Source organism: Phoxinus phoxinus (genome assembly GCF_949152265.1).
Source record: "Phoxinus phoxinus genome assembly, chromosome: 24".
Taxonomy (NCBI): Eukaryota; Metazoa; Chordata; class Actinopteri; order Cypriniformes; family Leuciscidae; genus Phoxinus; species Phoxinus phoxinus.
In genome coordinates this window covers 15316487-15338759 of record NC_136899.1, presented here as the reverse complement: position 1 = coordinate 15338759, position 22273 = coordinate 15316487, and the positions used below count along the sequence as shown (strand labels likewise).

Below are 22273 nucleotides of genomic sequence, written 5' to 3'. Positions count from 1 at the left end.
TGAAATTGTAAACGTACCCTCAAAAGAGCAATCCACAAATCCGTCATTGCTACTAATCTCATGAAGAGAAAAGTTATAAAGAGTTTTAAAGTATTATTGATTTTACAAAAAATTACACAAATAAGTATGTAATACTAATTCACAACATGCACTTACTAAAGGGGCAGGGCTTCCAATGCATCATTTACTGTTATTACTAGTAAATGTAAAACAATGACACTGTAAGATAAAGTGTTACCCAATTTGCCAACAAATACTTCTCCTGAATCTTCAGAGCAATATCACTCAAGAACAGACGGAGAAGGTCCAAGCAAGTGTATTGCAGGAAAGGCTGCCATCATTACAGCTTGCTAATTTTACCTTTTGACGCACACTCTTGACACGCTGACAATGGCAGGAACGGAGGCTGCAGAAGGAAGGATGTATTGTAGTGTATTTCGTGCATTGTGAGGGGCTTCCTAACACTCTACGCTAAGGAGACGAAGGACGCAGCTGCAGAAGAATGTGCTGAAAAAGAGGGGGGGGGGGGGGGGGGGGGGGGACTGAGGAATAACCACTGAGGATCGATAAAACAAACAGGACAGAGAAATGTAAAAGAGTAACGTAGAGGAGAAAACTGTCGAAAGTTTAGAAAGCCAAATGCATTTTGCTCTAATCATCTATAATTCTATCTTCATGTAACCCAAAGCAAATTCAATACTGTAAAACATCGCAATATATGAGTGCGTGTCACTGTCCTTGACGCCAGTCATGACCTTTCCCTGTACAAACAGTTGTAGATACATTATGGCCATGACATTTCAATGTAGAGCTGGCTGGGCAACTTTATTAGATAACAGCACTGGACACTACAGCCACAGCAGCTGCTGAATCAGGTCCTCTGGGGTTGGGGTGAAATTTACTCCCACATGACGTAATAAAAGGGCACATGTGATTCATATCAGTGCTTATTACTGAGTGTATGTCTATAGAGAGAGACTGATAACTCTGCTTCTGTCACTGAGAAGTTTATGAATAGTTGTTGTTAGAGGGATGATTAAAGCTAGGGTCGGATCCGTGTGGAGTTTCAGCTTTGCAACTGTTCTTAGTGTTATTTAGTCGGCTATAACAGAGTATTTAGAAAGGGGTTTAAATTGTTTTTGAGGGTCAGACATAAATGAGCAAAGCTGGTTATTCTAAAGGATCATTTGTACAAAATATTTTTGGAGGTTTTGATCAAAAATACATTAAAACATAAATATTGTGAAATATTATTACAATTTAAAATAGCATTTAATAACATTTAATATTTTACAATTTATTTATTCCTGTGATGGCGAAGCTGAATTTTCAGCATCATTACTCCAGCCTTCATTCATTGTCACATGATCCTTTAGAAATCATTATAATGTGCTAATTTGGTGCTCAAGAAACATTTCTTATTATTATCACTGTTGAAAACAGTTGTGCTGCTTAATATTTCTGTGGAAAGTGTAATAGGCCTACTTTTTTCAGGATTATTTGATGAATAGAAAAACTATATATATATAAAAATATATAAATATTTTGTAACACTGTTACATACTGTCACTCTTTACACATTTAATGAATCTTTATGAATAATAAAATATCAATTTAAAATTTGAATTAATCCTACTGCCCCCAAACGTTTGAATGTTATATTATTAAATTGTGATGTCTAAAGACCAAACCCAACACATGTATCAGGCAGTCCACGTGTTCCCCCCACAAATATTATATTCTGCAATGATTAACATGAATGAGAATATTTGAACAATAGCCAGAAGGAATAGGTTTGTGAGTGGCTGCAAAGAAGTAGTGAGACATTTCTTGACTAAATTAAATTGAGGTTCCAGCAGCAGAAGACATTGTTGAATGCAAAGCAAATTAGTTAATTTCAAAATTGAAGTCAAATGAAGTTAAATTAAAAAACAGATTCAGTAATTAACTGAAACTTCCTCAAAGCTGCAGCTCAGGGATTCTAATTAACAGATAAAGGTTCAGTCAGTGCACTCTTTTCGAAAGAATAACTTTCAGTTTTGTTTGTAGCAATCCTTGCTGGTTAACACACATTGACCCCAACATAACACAAATCGCCACCCTCAACAAACGTAAATCATGAGCATAGTGTCTGTCATCCCTTAAAACTTCAAAGTGAACCCTTAATGATCCTATAATCCTTTGTAATTTGGCTAAATAATGCAAATACACCCAACAACAATTAAAACCCAGGGCCCGCACCCTCATTATGACATCACATCTGGGTCCTAAAACAAAGCAACACTTTAAAGACTGTGTGGGCTCTGATTTGTGTCTTCAGTCCCGACTGCTGTTATTAAACAGCTTTAGCGTAGATTAATGTCAAATCCACCACATCAATCTGGCACCTCCACCAGATGCTTATCGCACGAATAATGAAGCAATCAACACGACCGCTCAGGCCGTTAATTATCCGATGCTAGCCGGTCACTGGGGATGCTCTATAGCCAAAATGTATGGTGGGGGAGGGGCTATGTTTATGTATTTTCATGTGTATTCATACATGCTTCAACGAAGACAGACGTTTAATTACACAAAAGATGGAGGGCTCTGGCAGTCCCTCATCAGTCACAGCTGAATTAATGAATAGGTAAACAGTGACAGAGCTAATGCTAACGTAGCTTTAGCTCATGTGTGATCACACCATATATTCACTGTTTATAAATGCGAACCAAAGAGATACTAACAGTGCTGAAGCCACAGGGATTAGAACATCAACAATGCAGCATCAGGCTAAACACACTTAATAGCCTCATGAGATAGTTGGCTATTATAGTTGCCTGAATTATTTGTGTACATTACATATACACACGTTTCTGTGTGAGTGTGTGTCTGTATTGTATGTGTGTGCGTTTGAGTGGGAGAGAGAGCGGGAGAAAGAGAGTATGTGCTTTCCATACACAACAACGTAATTTTGTCACAAAAAACATGGAAATAATTTGTTGTTTTTATACTATTGTTTACTATATTTATTTGCATGGTCATTGTTGATGTGGGTTTTGGTTATTTTGCTGTTCTAGACTGTGAGGACCTTTGAAATAACAGAAATCATTTTTGGCGAAGTGATATGGAGATGCTATGCGGCCTACAGTTGGCTGGAACCAATCAACCAATCAGATTCAAGCATTCAACAGCCCCGTAATGTAATAAGAAAGGCCGCAAAGAGAAATTAAAGTCATGAAAAATCTGGTGTGACAATGGTTTAATTGGTTTAATGGTTTAATTGGCCATTATACAAAATACTTAATTTCAAAATACCTTCACTATAAGGTTAAGAGAATCATCATTTAAGGAAAAATTGAGAAAATGGACCCATTTTCTGACCCTGGAAACTGCATAACTTTTCTTCCCAATACAACTGTATACTGTGTGTTAACTTTGTGAGATTCTACTGATTGGGCTTCTGGTAAACTTGTGCAAAAGATGGAAGTATTGTAAATATAAGGTTTATTGATCAGTGATTCCGATGTTTACAACTAGACTTATTTTTGTTTCAATTGTATTAGGTAACTCCTCCTTGGCCTCCTTTGATTTTGTTTAATGTATGTTTTTCTTTTTTCTTTTCCTTTTTTGTTGTTGGTGTTGTCAGAAAACTTCAATAAAAAGGAAAGATATATAAAATAAAAATAAAAAAAAAGCTTTAAGTTTTATTTAGTTGTTATACATATCAAGGCAGTTTGGAAATTAAGGCTGCATCTGAAATTGCATACTACTTCCCAACAATATAATAGGTGAAAAAAAAACATTATGTGACAAAAGATGTAGGTGCTCATAAAAGAGTAGGCAAAAAGTACAAGCAGAAAGAAATCAGCCAGAGAAAAACTCCAGCCAGACAGAATGAATGTCAATGGCTTTGCTCTGCTCTGTTTATGGCTGGTCTAGTTAAATGTCAAAAGATTTACCCAAGAGAGCCTGTCCTCACTCCAGACTGGTACTGAATTTGTAGGCACCTCACTTCTCCTCTCTCTGTCTGTCTTTTATAACCGATGTATCACATCCCATCCAATTTCTCAGTATATCTACCCCGTAGTCTCATGTGCTTCATTTTCAAGTAAGTTCCAAACAGTCATGGCCAGTCATATTCACTTTTTGTCATTATTTTCTCAAGTCTCATATATATTTTCCTTCTTTTTCAGTTACTTGTGCGGCTACAGGAATTAAATGTAAGACATTTTAGACTTTTAAAGTTGATTAAAAATGCCAGCCTTAAATTAACATTTATTTGACTAGCTAAAGTTCTTGAGAGCTTTGCACGGACAAATACAGAAATGACTTTTAGAGATTTTTACAGACAGAGAGCTCAATAACCAAATGCAAACTTGAATCGAAAAGGTCTTTGCAATCAAATTCAGCACATTTAGCAACAAATATCTTTATTCCACCTAAAATAAACATCGATTCAGCAGTTTGTGGCTCTTATTGATAGTCCCTTATCTGCAGTGGGTTGGCACTGACAAGGCAAATTCTGCAAATGTTTTAAGCTGTTTTATGACTCTTCCCAAACCAAAAGGAAATGCTAAGTCATCTCTTTTCTTTCGGGTACTCACCGTTCAGAAGAGCTGAGGCATTAGCACAGGCTGAGCTCCAAAACGCCTGACATCTTGAAATGTATGAACTGATGGGAACGTAACAAGGGAAATGTAGCCCAAACTCATTTTTATAATTCATACAGCAGAGATAATTTCAAAGGCATTTCAAACAGGATCTTTGAACATGGAGCCCAAGGCTCAGAAATCATTAGTTGCATACTTGTTTGAGGTCGTGAAACGGTGAAAAAAACACGTGAGATTTGTGTGCCGGTCATGAATCAGTGTGAATCGATGTGTCCTCCCAACCAAAGCTTTACAATGAGACATCACTGTAGGTGACAAATAGTTTAACACATATGAATGCAGTCATCTATGTCACTGTATGTCATACCTCCCGATTTTGATGTATCACTCTGTGACAAAATACATGTGTGTACTGAATCGAAACAGCTGTAATTCAAGCCAATGGAAATCCAGCACTGTTTAAAGCACATCATAACTGTTTCACTGTAACCATGGTGATGCAGTTAGTACAGACAGATCTGCTCACACATGAATGTACACAGTTTCTCAATTCCGGTGTGGAAGTGTTATTTATTATAGCCCTGGATATGGAAATTCATTTTCTCACCTGACGTTCCTCTATCTATCTTATTCAATATTAATGTCATCTCACATTAGCAGCCAGATTTACCGCATCCGATAAATAGAAGGCTTTCTTAGATGCATACACCCATAATCGTGCACCTGCATATTCACAAAGGGAATAAAAAACTGTGAGAAGAAAGGAAAAGAGAACAAGCTAAGGAAAAAAGTTATGGAGTAAAAGTTGACTGTGTACTGAATTACTGAACTATCACCATGGAGCCATTGCGCAAGACACTCTCTGACAGTGAGTGACAAACCCGCCTCTCCTCACTCACTCATTTAATTTGCTCCGGATTAATATTGTTGGCGTTAAAGCAACACCAAGGAACTTTTCCTCTGCGGTCGCCCTACAGGTTGGAAGCGGAATTGTCCATTACTGCTGTCGTAAATAATTTAGCCTTATGAAAGTATGATGTATAGGGACATCAGAAACAAGAAAAACAAAATAATGACTATTGTAATGCTTGACGTAAAGCAAGTCAAATTTGTAGTTTTCTTATGTCTCATTAGAACTACAGAAACGCGACCCGATTTGGCAATCTTACATAGTGTGATTATAGCAGATAAAGGAGCGCAAAGTGAAGGCATAAGTGTCTTTCACCCTGTTACGACTTGATGAACCACTGAAACGATTTTGGAAACATTATTTTAAGGTAAAAAAATCTTCCTTAGTGTTGCTTTAAATGGCTTGAATTTCGGCATTGCGCGTATTGTCCGTTATTTTACTCATTCTCGCAGATTTCGTGCTCACACCCAAAGTGTGCGCACATAAAGCTGCCTCTCAGTACTAAATAAAATATTTTTTAACTGCTTATTACTCTTAAACAGTAAAATATACACAAAAACAATGCCAAAATGCTAGTCTTGGTGAGTATTTAAGTAAACAGTCGGTTCTGTTTCGAGTGAACGTAAACAGTTGAGAAAGAAAACGCATGTGTAACACTATAATGGATCCGTGCGTCGGGTCTTAAAGTGACATCAGCCTAATATACCTGCTGCCAAATATATAGCGTCTAGTAACTTTGAAAACCACTAGCCACAGTGGCTGGTGAGCAAAAAAAGGATGCTGTCAAGCCCTGCACCCCTCCTAAATAAAATACAAAATAAAACAAAGCTGCACAATGTGAAGTATTATTCATGTCAGATGCTCAAACGGAGCAGAATGAGTAACACATCAAAATTGAATATTGAGGAGTTAACCCATAGTACTAGGAGCAAAAGTAATAGTGATGTCTTGGCAAGCACCACTTATGACAAGAGTAGAATAATAGTGGATGAGCACACAAAACAGAACCTTCACTTTTTAGATATCAGACATAAACAACAACGACATATGCTTTTGACATGACTCAAAAATAAGCCACAAGTCAGAGAGGTTGTATGAATTGATTAGATCTTCTCTTTGCACAAACTAAAAAAATAAATAAAAAAAACATACAAAGCACACCGGCATAAAACAAAAAGCTTTTATCTCCAGCAAGCTCTCATTTACTGCAGGAGTCAAATCCGGAATAAATCACAGTCTGCGGTGTTATTGCACTATACGAGATTTTGAGACGCAAACCTAAAGGTGTCAAAACTAAATCTCAAGACAAAAATACCTGCACTGAGACAAAACCACAGATTTATTGTAGACTGTTCGAATAAAAACAATGCTTTTACTAAAATGAGTGTGTCTGGATATGAGTTTTATAGATCATGTACTAAACAAAAATTGCATGTGATTTATTATATAAGGGAAACATTAATTGAGGTCACCATACCTGATGTTACATTCTGAAAGGCTTAAACGTAATTAAGATGCACCAGGCAGCACAAAAACAAATTTAGACTTCGTTATGGTATTTGGCAAATGTCAGATAGATTTGACCCTTCACCCTTAATATGAGGGCTTATTGATTACTCTATAAGACCATTTAAAACGACAAAGCCTTTGTGATTAAAAAAACACAAAGGCAGGAAGACAGATTGAAAGGAGACCTGAGATGACCTGTAATTTGAACCTTGTCCAGACTATTTACCTGACACCATAGCAGGATTCATTCTCTTTGCTTGTCTTTTCCTTCCTGTCTGCTAGATAAAACAAACATTCACAAGATCAAGATGTTCATGCCCATGTCCGACATAAATTAATTTCACGACAGCTTATGTTAAACAGCTATCTCAGACGGGTTTACTAACTGTCAGATGCATAATGCACACAAAAAGGGCTGAAATCACTACCTCCAATCTGATTTCTAATTTAATCAATTGAATTTAAATATCACGTAAAAAGAAAACAAACTGCGCTTAATCACTTGACATATTTACATTTGATGCTGATAGTTAAATATATATCTCACTCTACAAGACTAATTAAACGGGTTGTGGTATAATCCCCTTTTCACAAGATGTAAAATAAATCTCTGATGTCCCCAGAGTGTGTATGTGAAGTTTTAGCTTAATATATAGCATGTAAAAATTGTCACTTTTTGAGGGTGAGCGAAAACGCTCCATTTTTGTGTCTGTCCCTTTAAATGCAAATGAGCTGCTGCTCCAGGCACAGGGGGCGGAGCTACAACAGCGTGTGTCCTTTTACCTCACACAGACATGCACTGAAAATTTCAAAACCTTTAATGTTCAAATTGGAGTCAGACAATGATGGAGAGACTCAAAAAGAAGTGACAACATGTAGACAACATTTCTGAATGGTTAGTTGATGAATTTAGGTAGCTTATGTGTACTTATCTTCTAGTCATTGATTAGCATATTCTGTCATGATAATCTATAAATCGTGTTCCGGGGGCGGGGTTTATGTAAATTTTAGGGTTGGTGACTTCACTAACCCGGGAGGAATGTCGCGTAGTCCCGACCAGCCGTTTGTTGTAGTCCTTAAAAAGCAATTTCTTTAAAAGCAAATATATTCCTTTGCTTTGAACTTTGAGCGTCGTAACTTTGCAGATGTAGTTTATGCTCAAACAGCAACATTACACACTAACTTCAGTTAAAAAAGTGAAATCATAATTAACCACCCCTTTAAACATTGACATTATAACATAAGATCCCATCAAGCCAGCTTCGTGAAAACAGTAGCAGAGCATTTCTGTATAAGCAAACCCCCCACTGCTCGACAGATGAGATTCATTTAATCAGAGGTACATCACGACTATTAGCTTTTCCATCTTTGACATTAAACTCTGGGTTTAACAAGACAAAATTATCAAAAAGTCTAATATGATCTATGAAGCTTGTTATTTGGAGGAAGCATAATTCGCAGAGATGGAGTTTGTCATTTTCTTAAAGTACTTAATGTGCGCGTCCAATTTAATGGCGTCTTGTCTTAATAGGCTTAAGTTAGTGATCAAGTTAGTGTTGATAAAGCCTTAATACAAAGCTCTTAAGAGCATATGAGGATCTGTTTGAAGAATCTAAAGAGACTGTTTGTTTTTTACTCCATTTTAGTCATTTATAATGACTGAACTGTACTACTGTATTGAAAGGAATGATTCTTTGCTAAAACCTCAGCAGGGAATATGATTAAAATATAATTTGTGAAGTGTAGGTGTCCTAACAGTAAGAACAAATCCAAGGCACTCTGTATCACAAAAGGAGCTCACAGCTGAAAATTACATAATCAACTCAAAATGAAAAAGGTTCTATTATACTCCACAGGGAAGGGGCCCACGTATCATTTTTGGTTTTAAGGATTTAAAAAAAAAAAAAAACTGTTTTTATGCAATCGCATTTCATGGAACTTTTTAACGTGAATGAAAGCGAGGCTGTGAGGGATAGACATGTCTTCAGTGGGTTGTACTGTTATTTAATGTTTTTTTTGGATCGTTCAGCAGATGAAACGCTGCAAAGATATCTTTACGAGAAATTTCAGTAGACGAAATCCCCAGACAATATGAGCTCTGGAAACTTTAAAAGTGATAGGAGCTTTTTACAGCGGATGCCACTGAAAACACAGCAAGTCTATCCCTCACAGCCTCGCTTTCATACATGTCATGGCGCTGCTCTGAATAAGGTCTAGGCCTATTTCTTGCTGTTATTGCCATGCTGACTATGACAACATTGAGGTTTCGTCAAGCTCAGTAGCAACAAGACAATTTCTAAGCAAGGCGATTGGAATTTCAAAGGTTGCTTGTTAGCAAGGGGGCTGACCTGTTTATCATTAAGTCCATATATAATCCTGCAGCTTGGGTGGAAGTTGCTGGGTTTGGTCACTAAAGGTCTAGTCAGGGCCAGACACCTGCCAGCATCACATGACTGCTCTGGGTGGGCTAGTACGCAACAGGGGGTAAAGGCGGGATGCCTTCCCCCCTTCCCAATCTCTCTCGCCCCTCCATCCAGTCAAACAAAATCCTATTAGCATTGTTCATCTGGCCCACATAGCTAAAACGCTAAAGGATTCTGGGTAAAGAGTTGTGCGTTTCTCTCTGACCGTCTACTCTATATCTTTTGATTATTCTCTTTAAGATTTAAAAATCAATCAATTTGTCTGGTTGCAAATGTGCCTGGTTTTTAATAAAGTTTAATGTTTAATTCAAGTCTGAATATTTCAGCACTTTGAAGGAGATGCTTAAGGAGCATTTGTTGTATGATATATTACGGGAGAATCTAAAGGTTTCATAAGTGAACTGAACTCTCCTTCAGAGCATTACATCTCCTTAAGAGGGATTTTATCATCTTCAATTAGGTAAGGGAGCTAGAAAATTAAACAGAGCCAATCCTGGGGATCAAGACTTAAGAAACCCTTCAGGGTGGATTTTGTCAAGTAGTCTACGCCGAACAAACCTCAAGACTGGGATATCATAGCCAGGTCATTAAAAATGCATTCACTTTAATGCCAAAAAGCATGCTGAAAATGTTCCAGACACTGTTCCATATGACTATATTTATTAATGCATTTGAATTAGACATTGGAAATGATCTTGCAGCTCTCTTTATTTGGTGGCTCTAAAAAAGGTATTTAGACATGTTGGGCAGCCAAGTCACTATTAAAAATGTATGAATGTTGTTGCATTAGATACAAAATAGCAAAAATGCCAAATAGCAAATAGCATTAGAGTTTTTTTCTCTCGCAATAACCAATTGTTGACATGGAATTTTAGTGGATTTCTAAAATGAGATGCCCTCAACTTCACATTGTGAACATGTTCTACTAACAACTGACAACCAGATCCATTTAATCTCCATTTAAAAAAAAAAAAACGTCTTTTGTAAAATGTTGGGTTACACTTTTTTTTACGGTGATGTTGTTACGGTGTAATTACACAATTACGAAGTGAGTAATATTAACTATGTACTTACTATAGGGTTAGGGTTATTTGCTTGCAAATTTGCCTAACTTACTATTATTTCTATAGCAACTACATGTGACGTAACTCTGTCATCTAAAAATAAAGTGTAGCTAAATGTTTTGCTTGAAAAGTGTGTCTGTGCTATATTTCTTTCAAATAAAACCCACTTGGTTTGATATTTTGTTGATATTCGTACATTTTATTTGCCCAAATACTTTTTGGAACCACTACAAACATCATTGCACTGAGTACATTTCATACTGATGAATAGAACCACCATCCATGCTCATTATTATATTATTAAATCCTTGTTTGAAGTGACTGTTCGGGTCTGGAATAAGCAGCAGTGCCAAATAAAGCTGAAGACCTTTGATCAGAGGCAAGCCAAGAAACTCACTCTGACAGCCCGAAGCCATCAACTGATAAAACCCTTGCTATGAAGCCACACAGAAGCTACAAGACTGAATAAAAGAGCCAATCCGGTACATTCTATAGGGTCGGCTTCTTCGGCATCTTAGTAGAATTACAAACATGAAAATGTCTGAGTGTGCGCGCGGATGTGTGTCCTATCAGGATCAGGAAGAGTGGCGGCGGTCATGGAATTCCAGGAATTCCCCCTACACACACTTCACGCTCCATCAGTCCTCCCCTCATCTCTCTCCCTCTTATCTTCCTCATCCATCCCTAGCGCACTCTCTAATCGCCGTAATGGCTGTACCCACGGCTGTCCCGTCGCACGCTGCCCTTCCTTGCAACAGGGACATGGGAAGACCTGTTGTCGCTATCAGCATTGCTCTTTGGGTAATTTAAGACACCTGCTACGTCGGTGCATCAAGAAATCCAAGTAGACGGGCGCTACTTTGTGCATGCTAAACAGTGTGTTCAATATTTCAGTGTATCAAACTCAACCGAGTACTAAAGGTGCAAAGCAGTTCAAGATGATTTGAAATTAGGTTAAAGGAATAGTTTACACAGGAATATAAGTTCTGACATCCTTTACTCACCCTCATGTTGTTCCAAATCTTTATGATTGTCTTTCTTCCGTGGAACACAAAGTAATACGTTTAGCAGAATGTCCAAGCTGCTCTTCTTTATGATGAAAGTAGATGTGGCTTCCAAGCTCCAAAAAAGGACCAAAAGCTGATAAAAGTTGCCCATTTTACTTGTGTGCTGTATTTAAAGTCTTGTGAATGTCTGAGAAACAGACATTTGTTATTCACTAAAAATATTGCTTGTTAACATTTACTGGCATTATAAGGAAAGAGCTGCTTGGACATTCTAACATTTTCCTTTCTGTTCCACAAAAAATAAAAGTTGTAGGTTACAACTCGGAAGACATGAGGGAGAGTAAACACTTGTGAAAAAATAAGGTGAATGTGCACTTGTAGTGTAAGATTTGTTTTTTAACTCTTGCATATAATATATAATACAATATATAATATTAATGAAATAAAATGCCACTTAAGTGTACTTTGTTATGTAAGTTTTACTTTAAAGTACATTTTAAATGAATATGTTTTAATAATTTTTTGACATACTTTAAGAAACAAACTTATTTTGATTTGTTGTTAACATACTAAAGAACATATAAAGTACTTTATTATAATTTTAACTGTAGTCTGTTATTCAATATCATATTTAAAGTTAATATTTAAAATGTATTAAAGTGCAACATAATCATTACAAATGTGTTCAAATATATCATTCAAGTATATTTTAGTTTACCATAAATGCTTGTCAGTACATTTGGCAGTACAGAAGAAATAATGAAAGTACAAATAAGACCTACAGTAAGTGGGTCAAAAACACCATAAAGATCAGCTAATTATATTTAATTTAAATCATAATACATTCTCATTTAATCTCACTTAACATGCAATGATGAAGTGTCGAAAACAATATATTCAGTTAAGCTCTTAAGTATATTCTTTGAAAGTATATTATTTACATAATCTTTTTTAAACTGACGTGTGTTATTTTGCACAAGGAAATGATAACAGTGTTTTACATTTTGGGTGAACTTAAAAAAAAAAAAAAAAACTGCACTTTTCTGTCTCCTGCTTGTTATTCCTGACAATGTTCAGCTAGACTGACCGAAACTGAATTTCTAAGGAACTCTGATAGAATCATCAGCGTCTTACAGGAAATGGGAGGAAATGTCCTATCAGACAGTGAGGGACATCTCAACTGCCCCTTTATAACCTAACTTACTGAAGCTCAGGAATATCCTTAGAAGAACCTCATTTCTAAAACTGCGAATGTAGGGTGGCATTCATAGGAGTGCATGTCACTCTTCAGGAAAAGAACGCGTTGTTTTTCTTCCGTTGCGCCCGTGTGTCGGGTTTTCCTGTCTACTGTGTTCTGAGCGTGGAAGTGCTGAGTTCATTCACTGTCCTCAAGATCTAGAGTATTTAGGCATGAGACACATTCCACACCAGGCTGTACCATTGGGATTGTAATTGAGACTGGAAATTGTTGAGAGAGGAAGAGAGAAAAGAGAATGGAAACATTGGCCTTTCTTTCTGTATAGTCTCTGATAAGATTTAAAGGCTTCCTGCTTGACCCTAAATTTTTTAGATTGTTTTTAATTGGTATGGCATGTTTTCCTATTCCGTAACTCTATAAGATTGCAGGAAGCCTGGTTGCTATGATGATATGCGTCCCATTGACACATGAGTGATGTTTGGTGTGGACAGAGGTGACACCACAGGACAGTTGATACGTTGTTGTCCTGGTCTGGTTACTGTCACTCTGAAATGACCTCGATTCACGAGGATAATGAAGGATCACCCATAACCACACCCAAAAACAAGAGATTAAAATGGCTACTTTGAAAAATATACAAATATATAATATTTACATCTGTTTAAACATATATTATAATCTAAGTTTGGAGTATTTTTGAAAAAGAATTTTTGAAAAAAGAAATATAATATTGTGAAATATAATGATTTTTTTTTTTTTTTTTTTACATTTGACTAAATTTTTTAATCTAATTTATACTCCCGCCATTACTTCAGTCTCCAGCGGCACATGATCCTTCAGAAATCATTCTAATGAAACATTTATTATGATCAATGTTGAAAAAAGTATTTTGCGGAACCTATGATTCTTTGATGAATAGAAACTTCAAAAGAACAGCATTTATTTGAGACCGAAATCTTTTGTAATATTACAAATGTCTTTAATGTCATGTTTTGTTTTAATGTTTTGACCAATTTCATGCATTATTGCTGAATAAAAGTAATTTCTTAAAAAAAAAAACTAAATCTTACTGACCCCAAAGCCCAAACTTTTGAACTGTAATGTAATAAAAATAATATATTATGTAATGCAATATAATATATTAGAGATATTCAATCTATAAAATAAATGAAATAAATATATTTAATTTAATAAAAATCATTCATTTTAAGTAATATAATATTATTACATGTATAAATTTCAAAAATCAAGAAAGTTATAGATTTCATCAGACAAAAAGGGGGTCTAGAACAGACGAGACCCCATTGCAAACTAAATAAAATAGTCTTTTTTACAGACACTTAGGTCATTTTTAAAGAATGCCATGTTTAGAGAAAAACGAACACAGATAATGACGCTGCCCTGAAGCAAGTTAACCAGCGGAGGGTAAAAGGTGATGCCCTTTGCCCCCAATGAATCAAAGTTCCTTCTCCACTTTTCACGAAACACTCACTGCTGTGCAGCCTCGTCTCAGGTGACCCTTCCTGAACAAGTTGTCAGCTACATATGTCAGTGTCTTGCCACTTGACCCAAGACCCGGCTCCCTCCCTCTACCTCCCTATTGGACAAACCAAGCGAGGCATTGTCCCGGAGAACAAAGCATATAGTTGGGGGTGTTCTGTTAAGGACTTTGACTAAACATTCCTTTCACAATGCTCTCTGGCGACCAACTTTTAATGACCCTGCACTTCTAAACATTTACTGTTCTTGTGGGACCGGCAACACACACACATACACAAAGAAGAACGTTCACAAATGGAGCATCTTTATGGAGAGGACCCCTTCTAACGGCCTCAAGCTTTAAGAGAGTTGCCTCATTATTTAGAACTGAATATTAATGAATGAGCCCCAGGGTAAAGGAAACATTCACTCTGTTCTTTAGCCTTTCTACAGACGTTCCTGTAATACATAGTCAATGCCGAGGTCATAGGTTGAATTCCCAGGGAAAACATATAGTAAGCCTTACCCATAAGATTTATAGCCTACTCTATCTTGAATCTAATACACTTAATACAAGTTATGTTCCTAAACCATTTGAGATTCCAAAATAGACTTTTGCATGCCAACAAAATGAAACAAAGAAAGAAGAGGATGCTGAAATGAAGATGTTTGACTCTCTGATAGCAAAATGGCTGAAGTGATAAGCATTTCCGATATGTTGATTTAATGAATGGTGGAGAATGAATGCTTGCTTGCTTTAGTAATTTATGCAAACAATACATAAGTAAGTTTGTCATTAAGGGACCATTTATCTCTAGATTTATCACAATATATGAGCAGGTGCAGCCATGTGAGTTAGGCTACTGGCAAATGTTCCAGAGGAAGGGTGAGAAAAGCTGTGATGTCTCTTACCTTATAAGAATATGATGGAAACCGATCAAAGACGCCTGCAGCATAACATGATGTTTATCTGCGTTATATCCTCAGAATCCTCCTGACTATGAAACACACAATGATCTTTCACGGGTGGTGATACCGTAAAGCTTCCCTAACTCTCCTTCAGCGGCAGCTCACAATAAATAAAGGCTGATACCCCCAGTGTGTGTGTGTGTGTGACGAGAGAGAGAGAGAGAGAGAGAGAGAGAGAGAGAGAGAGAGAGAGAGAGAGAGAGAGAGACTAGCAAGCCTCTATGACTATGGTTTGGGATCGATTGTTGCTCAGTTCTATTAAAAAATTAACGGAACAAATTGATTCTCGTAACGTTCGGATCCATTTTTTCCTCGGACGCGGACAGAAAACCGAACTAAAATAGTCTAGCTGACAGTGTTTCCTACACTTCTGTTCAGCACATCACCGCTACTGAACAGCACAGCGCCACCAGTGTAACGTTAACGTTAGTCAGAATTTCAAATGAATTAATCTCTTTAGTCGGAACTTTTTAGTGTGTTGAAAAAAGTATCATTGTCATCATTTACTCACCCTCACACCCTCATGCTGTTCCAAACCTGTATGAGTCTTCTGTTGAAATAGAAGATAGGCTATTTTAAAGAATGTAAGTAGCCGAACAGTTGACGTAACTTACAGTCAACTAAGCCTACCAACATTCTTGAAAATAGCCTTCTTAAAATATCTTATTTTGTGTTCAACAGAAGAAAGACAGCTTGAGGACAACATTTTTGGGTGAATGATCCATTTAAGGCTTGTGAAATTTGTGAGAAGAAACTATTGGTCAACGTAGGCTAGTTGTAGGCGACACATTAATTGTTTTTATACAATGAAATTTGTTTAGTATTTTAATTAAATAATCGTTAGGGCCTATTTTAAAGAATTGCAGTAGAAGAAAAATAAAAAAAGTCTGATATGCTATAAAAAGTTAAAGTTTTTTTTTTTTTTGTAAACGCACCAAAATAACTAAATAATACCGATCGTTTTATGTTGAAATTATTCCATTATTAGGGACTGTTGAGGTCAGTATGCCATAAAATTTCCATGATCCTTCCCCCCACATATTTTTACCTCCAAAATACGAAAGAATCGTTCATGGAACTGTTAGGGAACCAGAATCGATTCCGTAGCCTGATTCTCATCCCTATGACTCTAGAAATCACATCAGTTGACCAACCAAGAACACTAACAGTATCTCTCATGGGAGTGTAGCCTAATGCCAAATGAGGACAACCCAGAAATCATCATCATCAAAAAAATAATAAAGAAATGCAATATTCACAATTGATTTTAAGAGCTTTCATTCATCTTAGAAGCTTCAAAATCGAGATACCAATGCGTAACGTTGTCATAATGTAGCCTACGCAAAGAAAATACATGCAATGACAGCAGTAAATAACGATTAAGGAGTTTATGTTTACCTATATGGAGACTAGTCCGAAACCTCTTCCTTGCAGCCGAACCGGCTCATCAAAGCCTCCGCGTCACCGGTCCAAGTGAAACGCGCAACGCGCACATGCTTCCCGCACGGTATCAGACTGTCACATGAGCGGAGCGGTCAGTCCCTCCTGCCTCCATCCAGCAGATATCTGAATCCAGTCCAACACCACACACCTCCCCAAAAACATAGGGTAGCTTGCTTAGATCATAGACTGGTCATCGGAAACCAGCAGGTGGAGGTTGAGTGATATCAGACTAATGATGGTGCGTGTCGGTCACCCGGCTCTAAAACTGTTCCGTATAGTGTATACGGCCACAGAATAACAATGAGCACATATTGCTGCACCAGCAAGGGGGCATTTGGGAAACTAGGCTGAGAGGGTTCTGTCTCCAGTGGTTTAACTTGAATTAGGCTAACCTGCTAGCTATATGATGACAGGTCCGCCTCAGGACCACACCAACTTAAGTACAAATCGGGGAATAGAAATAGGAACGCAATAGCTGTAGCCTATTAGAAATTAGTAGCAAAGAAAAACGTATACATAGGCAAAAAATAAATAAATAAATAATAATCTAGACTGCAACAGTATTGGGCCAGATCTGGTACACGTGGATTCCACGCATAGCCAAGCAGATGTGGCCCGGATCTGGGCCGACATATGTTGCTGTCTGGGCAGGCTGCCCTGTGCGATATTTATTGAAATACAACGCATAAAATGTCCTTAGGCCTACTACCCGACAGATGTCAGTGAAATAGTAAAATTGACAACCATCTCCTTGACAGCTTTGGGCTCTATAATATAGACATATTAATAACGTGTTCGATATAGGTTCATAAATCGGAGTGAATCGTCCGAGCGGTTTCTCGAGTAAGACTCGTCGAACCAAGAATCAAAACACACTCCCTATTCGATGAATATCAGCTTTATCATTAAATATTATTAAAACATGCTAAAGTTAACAAATGTAAAAGATGTAAAAGTAAATGTAGGCTAAATGCCAATTAGGCCAGGCTACATTAAATGACTTGATATTTTATGAGCTCATTCATGGCTGCATAAAACTGAATTGGTACACATGGAATTACAATACACAACCTTATTAATAAAAACTAATATAAATATATATATATATATAAATATAGCTGCAAGCAGTATTTATATATATATATATATATATATATATATATATATATATATATATATATATATATATATATATATATATATATAAATCCGCCACCCTGCCTTTAGGGTTCCTGTGCACGACGGGCAATAACGTAACTCCGCTTTGACTGTCGAGAAGAAGTCTGCTTTAGAGCTTGCATCAGTGTGGGTTCTGCAAAAGTGCGCATCGAGGGCACATATCAACCACAAAGTATGCGTGAGCACCCTTCTGAAACCTAAAATGAAAAATTAGACACCCTACAGTCTCATGGACTTAACGGACACATGAAATCAGCAGCCATTGTAAGTACACAACACCGAAAATTCCTATGAAGTGTGGTATATATATTCATTGAAATTACTGTACTTTAAAACACTTGTTTAAAAGAAAAAACACATGTATACATAGTATAAAACACTAGATGGCACAATATACCTATTTTTAATAGAGTCTTTATGCCCCCCTTCCCACACACACAGACAGGGGGGGCTGTCTGTGTGTGTGCCCTGCCTCCCCTCCCCACACACACACACACACACACACACACACACACACACACACACACACACACACACACACACACACACACACACACACACACACACACACACACACACACACACACACACACACACACACACACACACACACACACACACACAGAGAATGGCAGGAGGAACTCTGTCAGAGAGAGGCAGAGAGAGACAAAACCCCATTCAAACCAAAATATCTGACTTCCTGTTGGTCGGAGCTAATGACTGTAAATTAGAAAGTTGTCCGGCTCGATGTGCACAATATACATACCAAGTTTTGTGACTGTAGGTAAAACTAACCCGCCCACTTTTGTCAAAAGTAACACACTTCCTGCTGCCAGTTGGTGGCACTATAACTTTGACTCACATTAGTTACATCCATGTGATCGCCCTCTTACAACAAACACGCTACTGAAGTTTCATCAATATCAATTAATGTATGAAGATGTTATAACACATCGGGTTTCTCTTTTCTCGCCATAATTTAGTTTCCTCGCCACGGCCAAACCGTTCGAGATATCAAAAATCCGTCCGCAATTTAGTATCCTCAATGTCTTGACTTCATGTTGACCGAGTTTGGTGGCGATAGGATAATTTTTCTAGGAGGAGTATATAAAATTCCAGGGACATGCGTTTTCATACAACCCATAATAGCCGACTTCCTGTTGGACTGGCGTAAAACTTAGAGCACGAAAGTTGTTCGGCCCGATGATATCTAAATGTGTACCGAGTTTCATACTAATTCATGCAAGCGTGTTTGATATATGGACCAAGTTTTCGGACTCCGTTAAAGGGGGCGCTGTTGAGCCCCCCTGCTACGCCCGGGTACCAGCTTCAGGCCGGCCCTGATGGCCGCGGGTTCTGACCTGTGTGCAAAGTTTCAAGAGTTTTCGAGCACGTTAAGGGCCCCAAAAGTGCCCGAGAAGTCGCACACAGCAGAGAAAGGGTTAAAATAAAGCCCCCCTCCTCTCACACACACACACACAGACACTGAGAGAGACTGGCAAAATTCTGAGATTTTCTCCCATTCAAACAAAAATATCTGACTTCCTGTTGGTCGGGGCTAATGAGTGTAAATTAGAAAGTTGTCCGGCTCGAGGAGATCAATATCCATACTGATTTTTGTTACTGTAGGTAAAACTAATACCCCATTTTTGACTAAAGGCGGCGCTACTGAGCCCCTCACCACGCCCGTTTCTGAAACGTTGCACGTATCTACTACCTTATAAATGTAATGTGTCTGTTGAGTTTCATGCAATTTGAAGCATGTTAAGAGTCTCAAAAACATCAGAAAAAAATATCAAAGTTTGATGCGTTGCCATGGCAACAGTATTTAAGATATCAATAATCCTTTCACAGGTCCACATCTGCCGTGTGTTTACATTATACAGATGAAGTTTGAAGCAAATCGGGTAAAAATAAGAGGGTGATTTTAAAGCATTTTGAAAGTGACACACTTCCTGCTGCCAGTTGGTGGCGCTATAACGTTGACTCACAATAGTCACATCCATGTGATGGGCCTCTTACAATGAACACAATGCTGAAGTTTCATCAAGATCAGTTAATGTATGCAGAAGTTATAACACACTTCCTGTTTCCAATATTCCAAAGTTTTTGAGCACGTTAAGAGACCCAAAAGTGCCCGAATAGTCGTAAGAAAAATAATAATAATAATAATAATAATCCTAAGAAAAACAATAGGGCCTTCGCCCTTGCTTGGGCCCTAATAAGTAAATAATAGTGTCACTGGTTCCAAACTGTTCAAATGAACCGATTGACCAAAATAAATCGACCTTTTCAACTCTGTAAACAGCAAAAAATATGCTTCCATTTTCTTTTCTTTTTAAAACTAAATTCTGTAAACTCCCTTTCCTATTTGGCCTTGTATTGCAAAAGTAAAGTCGTTTTTTTATTTTTAAAACATTGTCTTGATCAACAATAGACAACTGTGTCCTGATTTTAGACAGGAACAAAGGGACATTCTGTTCCACTTCAATGGCATAATCCCCATTTATATCTTACGGAAATATGGACATTTTCCATGGCCTGCGTTAGTCATAGGCCTCACGACATGCTACCTTTCCTCTTATTACCACAGCAAAATGGCATTGCTATCAGATAGAGGTACTGGTCCCAATATCAGTCATGTAGACAGGTATGGAGCAAAGAGGTCTTATCTGCACCAGCAGTTACAGAGCTTGGTCGGGGGGAAAAAAGAAAGAAAGAAGTCATTTACGGCACATTTAATTACTCATTCAGGACTGAAGCAAGAAACACAAAGGTAGAAACATGTGCAGTGCAGTGACATAAAAGGTGATAACAGATATGTGTTCAGAAGACTAACAGGCATTGAGAACAGCCCTTTCCCCTTCCCCCCTACCCTATCACCACCCTCTGTGACAAATGGGGGATCCAACTTCGTAATCCGATGGCTTTAACCCCCCGGTCTCAGTAATCGGCTGGTGGCGGGCTTAGCCATGACCAGGGTAAATCATTTACATGCCCATATAGGCCACCAGACTTCTCAAGCAAATCCAGTTATGGCATTAAGTGAATGTGTTTTTTGACAGACATCATGGGATTCCACACAAACTCCAATGTAAAAAATAATGAGTAATCTGTTACTTACAGGGTAAAAAGACTAGTGGGTTTAAATACATTAAAATGAGCTTAATGTAGGAAGAAGTGGCACTAAAAATGGTTGGTTAAAAAATGATAATTATTAAACAAAAATATACATATATTATTAACACTATTGTTACTATAGGAAGAGAACTGAAAGATCCATACAGTAAAAAGTATCAGAACCAATTCATATTGTTATTTCTTGTTCAATGACAGCAGCATTAAAAAAAACAAAAACCGATCCACTTGTTGCCATTAGTAACAGAACGGTTGCTGTGGACACGGAAGATTCCCGAAGTCTTTCGTAAGAAAGCGTTACACCAGGTGTCAAACACGAACTGTAAGCAACATCTTGAGTAAATGTAATTAGGGCCCAAGCCTTGAAAAGGCGAAGGCCCTATTGTTTTCCATGGGATTATTATTTATTCTTCTTCTTTATTATTATTATATTACTACCTTTTGGGCACTTTTGGGGGCCTTAACGTGCTCAAAAACTCTTGAAACTTTGCACAAATGTCAGAACCCGCGGCCATTAGGGCCCGACTGAAGCTGGGACCCGGGCGTGGCAGGGGGGCTCGCCAGCGCCCCCTGGAATGGGATTCAAAAACATGTCCATATCTCAAACACGCTTGCATGTAATAATATGAAACTCGGTACACGTATAGATCTCATCGGGCCGAACAACTTTCGTGCTCTAAGTTTTACGCCAGTCCAACAGGAAGTCGGTTATTATGGGCTGTATGGAAACGCATGTTCTGGCATTTGAAACACTTGTCCTAGAGAATTCATCGGATGACCACGAAACTCGGTGTGCATGAAGTCAAGACATGGAGGATGATAAATTGCGAGGGGATTTTTGATATCTCGAACGGTTTGGCCGTGGCGAGGAAACGAATTTATGGCGAATATTGGAAACAGGAAGTGTGTTATAACATCCTCATACATTAATTGATCTTGATGAAACTTCAGCAGTGTGTTTGCTGTAAGAGGCCGATCACATGGATGTGACTATTGTGAGTCAAAGTTATAGCGCCACCAACTGGCAGCAGGAAGTGTGTCACTTTCAAAATGCTTTGAATTCACCCTCTTATTTTTACCCGATTTGCTTCAAACTTTATGTGTATAATGTAAACACACGGCAGATGTAGACCTGTGAAAGAATTATTGATATCTTAAATACTGTTGCCATGGCAACGCTTTAAACTTTTATATTCTTTTTGGGTGCATTTGAGGCTCTTAACATGCTTCAAATTGCATGAAACTCAACATGCATATCAGATTTATTAGGTACTAGGCATGTGTGAAGTTTCAGAAATGGGCGCGGTGGAGGGGCTCAGTAGCGCCACCTTTAGTCAAAAATGGGGTATTAGTTTTACCTAC

At 37.7% G+C, this 22273-nt stretch overlaps 1 protein-coding gene across 2 annotated transcripts in view; it reads right to left on the bottom strand.

Moving 5' to 3' along the window:
* Positions 1 to 16848, bottom strand: part of tmem108 (transmembrane protein 108) — a 57748-nt gene extending 40900 nt beyond the window's left edge. Inside the window, exon 1 of one of the 2 annotated variants that reach the window (XM_079602587.1) lies at positions 16550 to 16848. The gene's annotated coding sequence lies outside the window, so the exon portion shown is untranslated. Of the gene's footprint in view, positions 1 to 15094; positions 15276 to 16549 lie in introns of those variants that run through there. The other variant, XM_079602586.1, reaches the window with a different exon arrangement.
* Between the last annotated feature and the right edge of the window lie 5425 nt (positions 16849 to 22273).